The sequence below is a fragment of the Solanum dulcamara genome, chromosome 5 (assembly GCF_947179165.1).
Source record: "Solanum dulcamara chromosome 5, daSolDulc1.2, whole genome shotgun sequence".
Taxonomy (NCBI): domain Eukaryota; kingdom Viridiplantae; phylum Streptophyta; class Magnoliopsida; order Solanales; family Solanaceae; genus Solanum; species Solanum dulcamara.
The window spans coordinates 31,730,800-31,747,135 of record NC_077241.1 but is presented as its reverse complement, the minus strand read 5'-3'; the positions used below and the strand labels follow the sequence as shown (position 1 = coordinate 31,747,135).

The window sequence follows — 16,336 nt, the reverse complement described above, 5'->3', positions numbered from 1 at the left end:
TAATGTATATACATCTTGGGAACAGATTGATAATATACCTGTAACCACATCTGGCGATGCCTCCTTGTCCTGTCTACTAGCCAAGACATAAATGTGATTTGCAGGGCCGCTAGAATTGGAAGCTCCACCATAGCCTCTACCACGGCCTGCTGGCGCTTGAATACCTTGCCTCATAGGACGCATAGCCACTAAAGATAAAGAACCAGCAACTGATCTAGTAGGCTGGGCTGCACCACCTCGGTTACCCTTAAGTGGGCAATCTCTCATAAAATGCCCTTAACTGCCGCAAGTGAAACAAGCACCCAGAACCAAATGGCATTCCTCTAAATAAGACCTACCACAACAAGAACACTGTGGCAAAGGTGGCCTCGACTGACTCAATTCCCTATTTATCTGTGAGCCTGAAACCCTCGTGCTCTGACTAGCTCCTGAATACTCTGTGCTATCAAACCTCCTACCTATGAATTGTGAGGGTGCACTCTGGGCTACTGGGAAGGGTATCTACCATACTGTTGAGGCTGCCTACCTCAAAAATCACCATAATAACCAGCTGAATTAGTCCTATTACGCTGGCCTTTATCAAAATCTCTCTCGAGTTGATGTCCCCTGTGCCAGTCCTCTACTCCTTTTGCATACGCTTGTACCCGATCAATATCCATGCCTAGATGAGAAGATATAGCCATGCAGCTATCAACCAAGTGATGATCTAGCCCTATCACATAACGATGCACCCTATCAACCATATCCTCCATAATAGTGGGCGCATGTATCGCCAACGAGTCAAACTCGAGGCTATAGTCTTTAATGTTCTTACCATTCTGCCTCAGCTGTAAAAAAATATCAACTCTAGCTCGTTTAATTTTCGAAGGTAGAAAATGGCCAAATAAGGCTTCCACAAACCCATCCCAAACTACTGGAGGAGCACCCTCGCCCCTCGATAATTCCTAGGACTTATACCAATTAACGGCTATGTCACACAGCCGATATGAATCCAACTCAACAGACTCAATATCAAAAGCCCTAATTACTCTTAATGTTCGCTGCATCTGTCGAACAAACTCCTGCGGGTCATTTGCTGGCTTCGACCCATAGAACTTTAGAGGGTTACAAGTCAAGAAGTCACAAACCCTCAAACTATTATGTCTATCAACATCATCAACTCCTAACCCATGCTTCCGAGCCTGCCTTGCCATTATTCTGGTCAGCAACTGCACGACATCTCTCATAGCCCTATCTTTAGGCCCTGGCCGTGGAGCTGTAGGCTCAAGCATTGGAGCTTCAGGATCTGAAGCCCCTGCTATTCTAGGCTCCTCTGGAGGTGGCGGCGTAGTAAAGCTCGCCAACTAGAGCATAATCCATGGCATAGACTGGGCACGAGCCCGAGTAATTCTCAAGGTTTGACTGGTTTCTCCTACTGTTGAATTGCCCTTTTGGGCAGTGGTCGCTTTCCTTGGAGAAATTGTTGTAAACATAATGAACCATTAGGGAGAAATTATCTTAATATTGCAGCTCTATCGCACGATGTAAGATAAGAAAGAAAGATAACATCCTGCCTCCTGTTTATGGATGTGGTGCACATGGCATCGCCTTGACACATGCTTCTGATGCCTGAGACTTCACTCGATATGACTTTTACTGACTGTTAGAGGGTACTTAAAATTACTACTACCCTGATCTTCAAGTGATGGTTCGCTTGATTACTCGGTTGGGCCTCGGATGGTAATTTAGTTACATATGATTACGCACTGCCTTGCTCGCACATACTGTAGTACATTTTACACCAAGGCCCAGGCCGGCTATAATATATATTTATACAATCATATGATATGTGGATTAGGCTATCGTTCCTCGGCACTATTATTTGATATGTATGTATATGGATCGGGTCTTCTTTCCTCGGCACTAAGATATGAGATATGGGTTAGGCCATCGTTTCTTAGCATTATCATACGATATGTGGATCGGTCCATTGTTCCTCGACATATATTTGCTATATACATGGATCAGGTTGTATGTTCCACATCGCTAATAATACACAAGTCCTCATGATGACAGTGATGATAGTATGTATGACTTTATTTCATAGATGCAGGTATGGTGAATGGCTAAACGTTATACTTACCCCTTGCATCCCTATTTTATCTATAACTTCTTTATAATATTGTATGCTTACATGCTCAGTACATATGTTATACTGACCCCCTTTCTATGGGGGGATGCATTTTATGTCCGCAGGTACAAATGTGCACTTTGGGGATCCGCCAGCTTAGGATTCTGCTCAGCCAATTTGGAAGAAGCTCCACTATATCGGAGCCTATTTTTTGGTACTGACCCTTGGTGTATGTATTTACTTTCATTCATTCAAAGGTACGACAGGGGCCTTGTCCCGCCATATGTTATCTTCACTACTCTTAGAGGTTTGTAGACATGTGAGTGGGTTGTGTATATATGTGTGCTTAATCATGTTTGTATGAGGTATATATGGAATGTTTCCTCTGTCATGGCGGCCTTGTTGGCTCGCATATATGTATATAATGGGATAACCCCACAAGCTACGATAGCCTCATCGGCTCATATGTTATGCTGCCTAAATAATAAGTTGTAGCCCCTCAGGAGATGGGTTGGGCTAATACATGATCATACAAAAGGATTACTAACAGTTTATAGGTGTACACACGAGTGTCCAGCTTCGACACCCGGTCACGGCCTACGGGGTTGGGTCATGACAGTAAGGGACTCGGTGAATAAAGTCATATCATCATATATATACCGTATTCGGGCCCTCTAGTAAGGGACTCGGTGAATAAAGTCATGTAGATATATACCATACCCGGCCCTTGTGGGACTAGGTGCCATAATTATATCATTGCATAATCATATACCATACCTGGCCCTAGTGAGGGACTCGATGAATAATATAGTAAAATATACGTACCCTGCCATAGGAGGGACTCGGTGGATAATATAATGGAACTATACATGATAACATACCCGGTCTATCATAGGACTCGGTGGATAATATAATAACAATATGACAAATAAGGTATCATTAACAACCATGTGTTACTATCATCTGAGACTCAATTAGAAACAGTAAAATAAGCTAACACTCGAATATCAAAATGATAGTTATGTCAAGTTCTCTTTAATTATCATCATGAACTATGTAAGTAAAGTCTCAGGAATCTTAGTTATATATCAAATTAATACGGGAAAACGTTTGATAGTTAAGGACTTTAGTCATCATAGAGCCTTTTAAGAATAGGAGCTTTTAAGCATCAATCACTATCCAATCGTATAGAAGACGTGAGGGCGGTAGCTCAATTATTCCAAGAGTTCCAATATTAAGGAGTGTATAAGAATCATGGATTATACAGAAATCTTAATCATACAAAATTAGGATGGCTGAAATCATACACATGTATCAAAACATAATAATATAAGTTTTAGAAAATCAAGAGCATTAGTCATCCTAGTGTATCTAAGAATAAGAGCTTCTTTGGAGTTTATGTATTCGTCGTTCGTTGGTTTCATATGGATCATGCCAAAATAAAGAAAGATTAGCTTTACACACTTACTACTTCCCAATGTATAGAAGACTTGAGAAGCAATAGCTCTATTATTTTAAAAGTTTTAACATTAAGAAGTGAATAAGAATAATGTATCGCGCTCAAAGCTTATGAATAGAATTACCCCAAATTTCTTATACATATCATTCGTCACTTATATTTAAGACATGCCCAAAAGAAAGAAGGGATAGGCTTTACATACATTTATCTGCACACAACATGTATATGTTGCCCCATAGGGCCTCAACCTATATTAATATGTTAAGCACTATGGTTAGGCTACGGAAAGACATAAAACATACTTCGTCGTTAATAGGTTATTTCTAGAAAAAATTGGAAAACACCTCCCCTATAATGCTAACTTTCCTCATCTCCAAATCAGCCATAAAACTACCAAGTAACATCAACAATCACACATTAAAATACCATGTTAAAACTAGCCAAATTGAGATTCAAGAATATTCCGAACAACCCACATAATATTCTACTTTCGTTAATTATCAACATGATGACTACGATGCTGTTGAATTATTTCTAATAGGTTACAGCCACCACACCTTCTAGAAATGATTTAGAATAGCCCAACAATTGACCATACAATGCATAATCATAACTACACTTAATCCTTCAATTCAACACAAGCCTACACACATTAGTAGCAGTCCTTAAATCAATTACAAGTCTAATTTGACATGTCGAATGCTTTTATTTTCATTTAGTAATAAGCCACAATAACAACCACCACATTAATCGATATTAATTCACCATTTTTAGTTAAGAACAGCCCCAATACGACTAAAATAAAGATTTAACAGTAACATATACAATCCCTTCACTTTTAACACATAATCCATGACAATAATAGCAACAATGACAATCAAACCAATCTAATTCAAGCAACTCCAAATTTGTCCATTTCAACGCCAATACTAATCATGGAGTTTTCTTGCTTCCAATTCTATTTAATACAAGTTAATCACTTCATTATAACATTATTTGTAATTTAAGGTAGCCCACATTCATAACATCTGACAACAATCAAAATCCACATACAACTATTACATCTTAAGTCATCTTTAATGAATATAGTCTTAACGTTTTTATCGGAGCATTCCTACAATAATCTAACCGACATACAACACAACATATAATCTTAAATATCATTAATCTTCCAAGCTCAACAATAACAACAACAACATATCAAAACAACCCCTAATTAACAACATAAGGATGTTCAAAAACCTTATGAACACCTACAACACGTTAAGCAAACCACCTCCAATTTTTATACGTTATTTCATACAATGTTTTCATCTAATTTGATGACATATCACATATTCCCCATGAAATTAACATCACCCATTTAAATTCAAGAAAACCATGTTAAAGTTACATCAAGTTCTACCACAACCCCTAAATATCATACCAGAGAGCTCCAAAATATATACAATATCTTCATACACTTTAGTCTTCCAAATTCAAGAACAACAACTCATCAACAACATCAAAACAATATCAATGATTATTATACATAATCATACAGATAATTCCATCCATTTAATCCACTTAAAATAGCCTTTTAATCCATAAATCTCAACAAATCAATAAACGAGTTTATAATGCTATTTTCTCCGTTCTAATCCGTTAAAACTCTAAATAAACTTGTTAACAATGAAAAAGGGACCTTAATATTACCTCAAGTGTGAAGCAACCATATCAACACTTCTATTTCTTGGCTTATTTTTAGCTCAAATTGAAGGCAACGCGACGTGTAACACTTTTTTCTTCATGAGCTTCGAGATTCGAGGCTTCAATTATGGTCAATTTTTGTGTTTCTCTCTAGGGTTCTCCTCCCTCACTCTCTCTAGAAATTTGTGGATATTTTTTTGTTCTAAAATATGAAGGAAAAGCTGAAAAATTCACTTTAATAGCGTGGGTATTGGGCCTGACCTGAGTTGGAATCGGATTGGGCCGAATCCACTATTCAGTTTGGCCTGTCAGACTTAAAACATCCATATCTTCTTATCCTGATGTCACATTCCAACCCACGACCTTTGGTTGGAAATATTTTTAAATTATATACAACTTTAATTTTGATAGTTTTCCCAAATTCCGAAGGGGTTATAGCCTCCTGAAGTCAGATCACCCGAAAACATGACTTAAAAACAATCTTTTTGATGGCTTCCACTTAGAATTGGCTCAAGGGTCCTTCTTGAGTTATCTTTAACTTCACATATATTGTCCATATAACTTATCATATGTCCTTTTTATAAAAATTCCATCATGTGGGCCTCACCTCAGCTTACGATTATGAGGGCTATATATCTTTTAACATCCTATTTCAATCATATTGTTCGAACTCCAATTATTATACTCATGCTATCCTCATGCTACTATAGTAGAATTTCACTCTTTATACTTGTAATATTTGTTCCTCCTCGAGCTCACATTAAGCCATCTGTAACCTTAGTAACACGAAATTTTCTGGGGTGTAACATCCTTCCCCCTTTAGAATATTCGTCCTCGAATGTTGAATTAATTCTGAATTCCCAATATTTTCTAAGTTTTCTCTTAGTTAATTATGCCCTTCACATACTTCCTCCATTTGTCAAATATCTTTAGTTCATTATAACGTATTCTAGGTTCTACGAGTAAAATGAAGTTTCACAGGGGGTAACATTTTTGTACTCCAATATTCTTTCTTTAATCTATTGTGGCAGTCCGTATTCTGGAATCCTCGGCATTATGTGTAACTTTCTTAATTTCACCTGAAAGTCTTTAACTATCATTTGCTCTTAGTTCTCCTACTACGCACCCTATAGCAATCTTTATACAAATATGAGTACATGTTTAAATTAGCCCAGGAAATACCTTAACATCGCCACGCTAATCTTTATACACACCCTATATTTCCTCTTACCTCTTTTAGTCGATATTAGGCTCAACTATGGCTTTTGCCCTCATTACTAATTATATCTCTGTAGTTTTGCCTCAAACTATCTTATACTTCTCTTTGATGTATCTATAATATTGCAATCACATTGTTATTACTGAATTCTTAATCAATTTATCAACTAATCACTTGATCTAACCTTTAGCATACCAATATTCGTAGGTTGCATAACTATTCTTGTACAATTTGTACCAAGTGCGCTCAATTCTAATTATAGTCTTTCCTTACCTTTCAATTTTCTCATATTCTACCATAGGAGAGATTTCCTATCCTTTCTCCTTTGCTACTTGTATGTCATAATTTCATTAGCCAATAACTATGTTGCCAACATCTTAACCTTTAATCTAGTATAGCCTTGCTATTATTTATAATACCTTGAAGTCACTCATTACTATTCTCTTGTTGTATTCGTCCTTTTTATAAGCATCTATCTTTTGATGTCATAGTATCCAAGATCTTCACCAATAATTCTTAGCACTGTCTCAAAGATCATCTCGGCTTGTAATCATATATTGATGGATTTTAGTTCTTACTAACTTGTTTCAGCATGGGATCTCACTTGAAGTTTAAGTGTTCACATTAACGCGTTGCAGTCTTAGTTGATTTTGGCTTACACTTGTATTTCTCTAATCTGTTTCCCCCTTAAAGGGGTACCCATATCATTATTTGTTTATATTCTCCTCTATGCCCCATTTCAACTTTTCAAATTCATATGATTCTTTTCCAATACATTTGGTACACTACACCATATCCATGTCTTCATTTATATCATCTACAACTTAGATTACTCATGTACGAAACCTTAACACAATCACGAGGTGATGAGAACTCCTGGTATATAGTATAAAATCTCGTCTAATAATTGGTACTCGAGTAACATAATTAATGTAGCAATTTATCCAAAGCCACATTCCATTCATTCCAATTAGTAATTAGTTAGTGCTTAAAATCATTTCATTCTTTATTCGGTAGCACTTATAGTCTGATAATAAGTTTTCCAAGCTTTCTTATAACACTATCTTTATCCCAACGGATATCACTTGTTCCTCTAATAAACTCATAATACATCCGTTGTTTCGCAAATTTACATTCTCTGTCCTCTAAGGATCTTACTCTTTTCTAAGGTGAAGTCACAGATACACAATACTCCTTTATGCCTCATGCACTTTCACCCTAGTCGTGTACCCAACGCTAACTTCTAATCTTACTCAAAATCATATCGATTTCATTACAACTTGACTTTTTATTCTGAACTTTCCCTATAGAACTTTGTAAGTCATTCGTATTCATTCTACACCTGCTTTTCCGTTTCACACTAATCACATCGTATTCTTTAGTTACCTCCTTGTTAGGCTTCACTCATTTCTATAGTAATCCTTATGGTATTCACATTACATTCTGTTCGTAATCCATCCTATAACATAACACTTCTTAACCTTATTCACGATTCTTACTATGTTTTAATTACACTCCCTGGACTAGGAGTACTCGACCCTTCACCCCTTCTGATCAATCTTATCCTTAATAGCTCAAAATTATATATTTTTCCTTCCACAAATTCCATTTCTAATTAGTTGGTTAAAAACTAATAAAATATTATCATGAAGTATTCTCAAACCACCACCAGAAGGAAACTAGAAACCGATAAGCACCATAGGACTTTTGAGTGCTTGATTCACATGGTTTACCTCCAGGTTTAGTCTTGAATCGTGAATGAATTATTTAATTCATAAATTACTTGTTGCAAGCTTTTTACATTTCAACAAAAGTGAAACTTAATCACTCGACATTTTGCCCTTTAACATAACTTTACTTCTTGCTATCTCAAAACCTGCATGCAGAAAATACCAATAATGCCTCACAGGGCCAACATATATATATTCATATCATATCATATCACAACTACACAAGGCACTCAATATCAACAACAGTATGCAATGATGGACTTACCTCGTATGTCCAACTCGAACTGCACTTGTTACACTTTTCTATCTACTTTTCCTTTCAATTTTTAACGTTACATTTCATTCATACTTTGATACCTTACCTGACATCTATCTTTCATACCTTTGCTTACCTGCGTGCTTTGTAACTTCCAATATCGTCAGTCACTTCCTTTTGTTGATGTCGTTCTTCTACTGAAATCAAAGGTTAGTATGAGGAATTTCATTTCCTATGACTCGGCTATAGCGCACGATCTTAGATATGAAAAAAAGTAGCATCTTAAATTTCCTATAGCCTCCGATGTATAGATGTGGTGCACAACCCACCGATAAAACAAGACTCTACAAGACACGATCTGTAGACACTCTGAGGATGAACTGCTCTGATACTACTTCTGTCATGACCCAACCCCATGGGTCGTGACTAGTGCCCGGAATAGACACTCGTGTACATACATGTTAACTATAATCAATTCACAACAAAACATGATATGGGACTTAAGGAAATAGAATATCATCTCGAAATTGTCCCATATTTCTATATTAATACAACCTGTCTCCTGAAGAGTTACCATCGTCAAATGATAACATGCTACGTGAGCTGACAAGAAAGTCATTACATGTAGGAACATCCCACTATATACATATACGCAAGACGACAAGGCTGCCACTTCAAAAGGGGACATCCTCGAAACATAAGTCGTTAACTTAACTGGACAACGTCTATATATAACCCACATTTATGTCTACAGACCTCTAAGAATTTCAACTGTATCATATGATGGGACAGGGCTCTGTCATACCCCTAGATAAACAAATATATATACATCAAGAGGTCTATACAAAAAATCTAGGCTCTGGGATAATAGAGCACTTCCCAAAACTTTTGAATGGAAATCCTAAGCTAGCGGATCTTCAAAATGAATATATGTACCTGCGGGCATGAAATGTAGCCCCCCGAAGAAATGGGGTCAGTACGACATATGTATTGAGTATATAAAGCATAAAATACCATAAAGGAGATCACATCTGAAGTAGAGATTCTGGAGACAAGTATTAAAATCAAGAAATCACTATACCTGTATTTCACAAATGAAGTCATACCTATTGTTGTGCCCGATCCATTATGGGAATCGATAAATAAAGTCATATCATCATATTATCATATTATCACATTATCATATCATCATATACATATACCATACCCGGCCCTCTAGTAAGGGACTCAGTGAATATAGTCATGTACACATATACAGTACCCGGCCCATCGTGGGACTCGGTGCCATAATCATATCATTGTATCATCATATACCGTACCCGACCCTAGTGAGGGACTCGATGAATAATGTAGTAAAATATGCATACCCGTCCCTAGTGAGGGACTCGATGGATAATATAGTGGAACTATGCATGATAACATACCTGGTCTATCGTAGGACACGGTGGATAATACAATAACAATATGACGAATTAGGTATCATTAGCAACCATGTGTAACTATCATCTGAGACTCAATTAGAATGAGTAAAATAAGCTAACACTCGAATATCAAAATGATAGTTATGTCAAGTTCTCTCTAATTATCATCATGAACTATGTAAGTAAAGTCTCAGGAATCTTAATCATATATCAAATTAATACGGGACAACTTATAATAGTTAAGGACTTTAGTCATCATAGAGCCTTTTAAGAATAGGAGCTTTTAAGCATCAATCACTATCCAATCGTATAGAAGACGTGAGGGAGGTAGCTCAATTATTCCAAGAGTTCCAACATTAAGGAGTGTATAAGAATCATGAATTATACCAAAATCTTAATCATACCAAATTAGGATGGCTGGAATCATACACATGTATCAAAATATAATGATATAAGTTCTAGGAAATCAAGAGCATTATCCATTCTAGAGTATTTAAGAATAAGATCTTCTTTGGAGTTTATGCATTTGTCGTCCATTGGTTTCATATGGATCATGCCAAAAAAAAGAAATATTATCTTTACATACTTACTACTTCTCATCGTATAGAAGACTTGAGAAGCAATAGCCCAATAATTGTAAGAGTTCTAACATCAAGAAGTGAAAAAAGAATCACGAATCGCACTCAAAGTTTATGAATAGAATTACCCCAAATTTCATATACATATCATTCGTTACTTACATTTAAGACATGCCCAAAAGAAAGAAGGAATAGTCTTTACATACCTTTATCTGCACACAACATGTATATGCTGCTCTATAGGGTCTCAACCTATATTAATACGTTAAGAACTATGGTTAGGCAATGGAAAGGCATAAAACGTACTTAATCTTTAGTAGGTTATTTCTAGAAAAAATTGGACAGCACCTCCCCTATAATGCTCACTTTCCTCGTCTCCAAATCAGCCATAAAACCAAGCAATATCAACAATCACACATTAAAATACCATATTAAAACTAGCCAAAACAAGATTCAAGAATATTCTGAACAACCCACATAACATTCTACTTTCGTTAATTATCAACATGATGAATACGATGCTATCGAATTATTCCTAATAGGTTACAGCCACCACACCTTCTAGAAATGATTTAGAATAGCCTAACAATTGACCATACAATGCATAATCATAACTACACTTAATCCTTCAATTCAACACAAGCCTACACACATTAGTAGCAGTCCTTAAATCAATTACAAGTCTAATTTGACATGTCGAATGCTTTTATTTTCATTTAGTAATAAGCCACAATAACAACCACCACATTAATCGATATTAATTCACCATTTTTAGTTAAGAACAGCCCCAATACGACTAAAATAAAGATTTAACAGTAACATATACAATCCCTTCACTTTTAACACATAATCCATGACAATAATAGCAACAATGACAATCAAACCAATCTAATTCAAGCAACTCCAAATTTGTCCATTTCAACGCCAATACTAATCATGGAGTTTTCTTGCTTCCAATTCTATTTAATACAAGTTAATCACTTCATTATAACATTATTTGTAATTTAAGGTAGCCCACATTCATAACATCTGACAACAATCAAAATCCACATACAACTATTACATCTTGAGTCATCTTTAATGAATATAGTCTTAACGTTTTTATCGGAGCATTCCTACAATAATCTAACCGACATACAACACAACATATAATCTTAAATATCATTAATCTTCCAAGCTCAACAATAACAACAACAACATATCAAAACAACCCCTAATTAACAACATAAGGATGTTCAAAAACCTTATGAACACCTACAACACGTTAAGCAAACCACCTCCAATTTTTATACGTTATTTCATACAATGTTTTCATCTAATTTGATGACATATCACATATTCCCCATGAAATTAACATCACCCATTTAAATTCAAGAAAACCATGTTAAAGTTACATCAAGTTCTACCACAACCCCTAAATATCATACCAGAGAGCTCCAAAATATATACAATATCTTCATACACTTTAGTCTTCCAAATTCAAGAACAACAACTCATCAACAACATCAAAACAATATCAATGATTATTATACATAATCATACAGATAATTCCATCCATTTAATCCACTTAAAATAGCCTTTTAATCCATAAATCTCAACAAATCAATAAACGAGTTTATAATGCTATTTTCTCCGTTCTAATCCGTTAAAACTCTAAATAAACTTGTTAACAATGAAAAAGGGACCTTAATATTACCTCAAGTGTGAAGCAACCATATCAACACTTCTATTTCTTGGCTTATTTTTAGCTCAAATTGAAGGCAACGCGACGTGTAACACTTTTTTCTTCATGAGCTTCGAGATTCGAGGATTCAATTATGGTCAATTTTAGTGTTTCTCTCTAGGGTTCTCCTCCCTCACTCTCTCTGGAAATTTCTGGACATTTTTTTGTTCTAAAATATGAAGGAAAAGCTGAAAAATTCACTTTAATGGCGTGGGTATTGGATATGACCTGAGTTGGAATCGGGTTGGGCCAAATCCGCTATTTAGTTTATCCTGTCAGACTTAAAACGTCCATATCTTTATATCCCGATGTCACATTATCACCCACAACCTATGGTTGGAAAGATATTTCAATTATCTACAGTTTTTATGTTGAGAGTTTTCCGAAATTCCAAAGGGGTTATGGCCTCCCAAAGTCAGATAACCCATAAACATGACTTGAAACAAATCTTTTTGATGGCTTCCACTTTGAATTGGCTCAAGGGTCCTTCTTGACTTGTGTTTAAATTCACATATATTGTCCATATAACTTATCATATGTCCTTTTGATAAAAAATCCATTATGTGGTCCCCATATTAGCTTACGGTTACGAGGGCTATATATTTTTTAACATCCCATTTCAATCATACTGTTCGAACTCCAATTATTATACTCATGCTTTCCTCATGCTACTATAGTAGAATGTTATTCTTTATACTTGTAATATTTGTTCCTCCTCGAGCTCACATTAATCCATTTGTAACCTTTGTAACATAAAATTTTCTGGGGTGTAACAATATCTTTCCTTTAAAAATTAGTTTGTCATGCCGTCCAAATTAACACTTGTTTAAATTGGTTTGTCATGACCGTTCAAAATGACAGTTTTTGATTTGTTATTTCTTTTAAATTGATATTTTTTTGTAAAATTCATGATGTCATTTTCAAAGTTAAATATTGGATCACTACCTTATTCATTGCATATAAGGCCATGTTTGTATAGTTTATATTGCATTTATGTTGTTTTTGCTACTAACATTGTTACTGCAAATTTTGTGATACACTATTCACACCAAATTTATATTAGGTCATCTCCCTTTCAAGAGACACATTGGATTGTCACATTCTTTCAAGTGGAATTTCAAGTTTAAATTGGGTCGTCCACTTTTCAAGAGATACGTTGAGTTGGCACATCCCTTTGGTTCATCCGTCTTTCAAGGGACACATTATGATGTCACAACCATTCAAGTGTCATTTCAAGTTTAAATTAGGTCTTTCGCCTTTCAATGGATGCATTGGGTTGTCACATCCCTTCGAGTGACATTTCAAATTCAAATTATTTTAAATTGAAATTGGGTTGTCCACCTTTCAAGGGACACATTGGCTTGTCACATCCCTTCAAGTGACATTTTAAATTCAAATTGGGTCATCAACCTTTCAAGGGACACGTTGGGTGGTCACATCCCTTCGAGTGGAGTTTCAAGTTGTGTATCAAGGTCGCAAAAAATTTTGAATTACACCTACAGCAATTTTGTACGAAAATATATGACCAAAATACTCACAGCTGTCCGTGTAGGATTTCCAAAACCAAATCTGGGCAGCACCTCCCCCATACTTCATCACCCTTTTTCACGAAGCTAAAAGCAAAACTGGATTTTTGAGGCTAAATTAAAGTTATATACCTATGAAACAGCTTTCCAAAACATCTTGAATCACTCAAAAAGAAGCCTTACACAAGGAGTTATACTCGTATTACCAACTCAGTGTTTCTCCAAACCATGGCTGCCTTTGCTTTCTTCTCCACGTTTTTCTCTCTATTTTTGTTCAAGTTTTTGGCTAAAAATGACTTAATAGTCATCCATACATAGATATATATCTTTTTGGAGAGTGACACATGTCATTCCCTAAGGGTAACACGTGTCATACCCTTAGGCAGCCACCTCAATTATGCAACCAATCCATGGTTGCCACGTGGCAGGTGGGGGTCCACCCCATGGTGTGTCACCTTTTGCCACGTGTCACTTTCATATGCTTCCATGTGTACCTATCACGTGTTGCCATGTGTCAAGTAGGTGAGTCACCTACTTGCTTCAAGTAGGTGCGTCGTTTCCTTATTTCTCTTCCGTGGGTTCGTAATTTCATCGCACTTTAAGAGCCTATGTATTCCTTGCTACTTAGTCTCAACAGGCACTCGAGTAACTTAAGTACGTAAGACCTCTAAGTTGGTAGCTTACGCGAGTGAATCGAGTCCTACGACTCATTTCTCGGCCTCCAACTCCTTTCAAATTTTTATAACCCTATTTCCAATCTTCCTTATTATGAAGCATTTCGTTCTCCCTTCCTTGGAGTTATTTTATAGCATTATCAACTATCCGACTCACATAACGACTTTTAAGAAACTTAAGAGCCTTCCCAGAAACTTAAGAAGCTTAAGAAGCATTTTAAAGTACCAAAGTATGGGGTGTAACATTCTTCCCCCCTTTAGAACATTCGTCCCCAAATGTTAACTAGCCCCATACGATCTTACGAGTGCTTCAGGATTCTTCTGTACTGGCTGCCGTTCATAGGCATTGTATCAACTCATATGGTCTATTTAAGAAGGTAGATTACCTGTAGGCATAGGGAACAGGTGATATTTCTTTTCCATTACTTCTTTCCAGTTCCTTTACCACACATCATATTGCACCGATTTCATGAACATGTGTAGGAGCTTAGAGTAGCCCGAAAGATGCTTTAGCATCACCATACTAGTCTGTATGTAAACCTATATCGTTTCTTACTTCCTTTCTCTACTTACCCTTGAGTTTCCTCATATTCCAGTATAGGAGAGATCTCCCGTCCTTTCCTTGTTTTGCTGCTTGTACACCACAATACTAGTAGTCAGTAACTTTGTTACCAATATCTTACCTTCAGTCGAGTATAGCCTGGCTATTCCTTACAGTATGTTTAAGTTCTCATCGTAATTCTCTTGTTGTATTCATCCCCTTTGTATGAACCTATTATTTGATGTCATACTATTCAAGTCCTTACTATTAATTCTCCGTACTGTCTCCGGTGTCATGGCTTTTATCCATTTATTGCTGGCCTTTAGATCTTATTAACTCGTGCCAGTATGTGATCTCACTCGAAGATACTTCCCCCCTTTAGGGTGTACCCATGTCACTATCTATTGTGTTCTACCTTACTCCCTTATTTCCAATTTTCCAATACGTATGATTCTTTTCCAACACATTCGGTATACTGCACCATATCTATGCCTTACTTTATATCTTCCATACCTTTGGTTGCCTAGGTACGACAACTTAACACAATTATGAGGTGCTAGTCCAGTCTAATTATGGGTACTCGAGTCATGTAGCAATTTATTCGAAGACACTTTCCATTTATTTTGATCAACAACTAGCTAGGGCTTATAGTCGTTTCCAATTCTTAAATAAGCAGTACTTACCTTCCGACGCTCGGTGTCCCAAGCTTTGTAATAGTCCTAGCCTTATCCCAGCGGGTACCACTTGTCCCTTTAATAAATTTACAATGCTCTAATTGGTTTGCAAAACTACATCCCCTATCTCAAAGGGTCTTATCATCTTTCACGGTGGAGTTACGTATCCACAATACTTCTTTATATGAACAATGCCATGCACGGCCAACGTGTATATATACATGTATATCATCTCATATCACAGCCACACAAGGCTTCCTAGAGGGTCACCCATCCCAATATTACTCTTGCCCAAGCACGCTTAACTTCAGAGTTCTGATGGGATCCAGTACATTAGTGCTGGTATGATCGCACCCTCCCCCGTGGGGCGCATATCTATCGAAGAAGATGATGACCAAGCATCTAATCCAGTAGGCCAAGCTGCACCGTCCAAGTTATCCTTCTTAGTTAGTCTTATCCTTAATATATCGTTCTATGCAGAACTACCAGTCTTTCCTAATTCATTTTCTTTTTATTTCAAGGAAAATTTGGGCAGAGTTTCCTCTGTATTTTTTACTATCTCAACACCTACACGCAGAAAATGCCAACAATGCCTCACAGGGGAAATACGCATAAAGATACATATATACGTATCATATCACGTCATATCGCAGCCTCACAGGGCGCCCAATATCAACAATAGTATAAACTGATGGACTTACCTCGTATGTCCAACTCGAACTGCACCTGTTTAGAC

General features: G+C 36.5%; 1 pseudogene; it reads right to left on the bottom strand.

Moving 5' to 3' along the window:
* Nucleotides 1-15,838: 15,838 nt before the first annotated feature.
* LOC129890970 (5S ribosomal RNA) lies at nucleotides 15,839-15,956 on the bottom strand (annotated as a pseudogene).
* Between the last annotated feature and the right edge of the window lie 380 nt (nucleotides 15,957-16,336).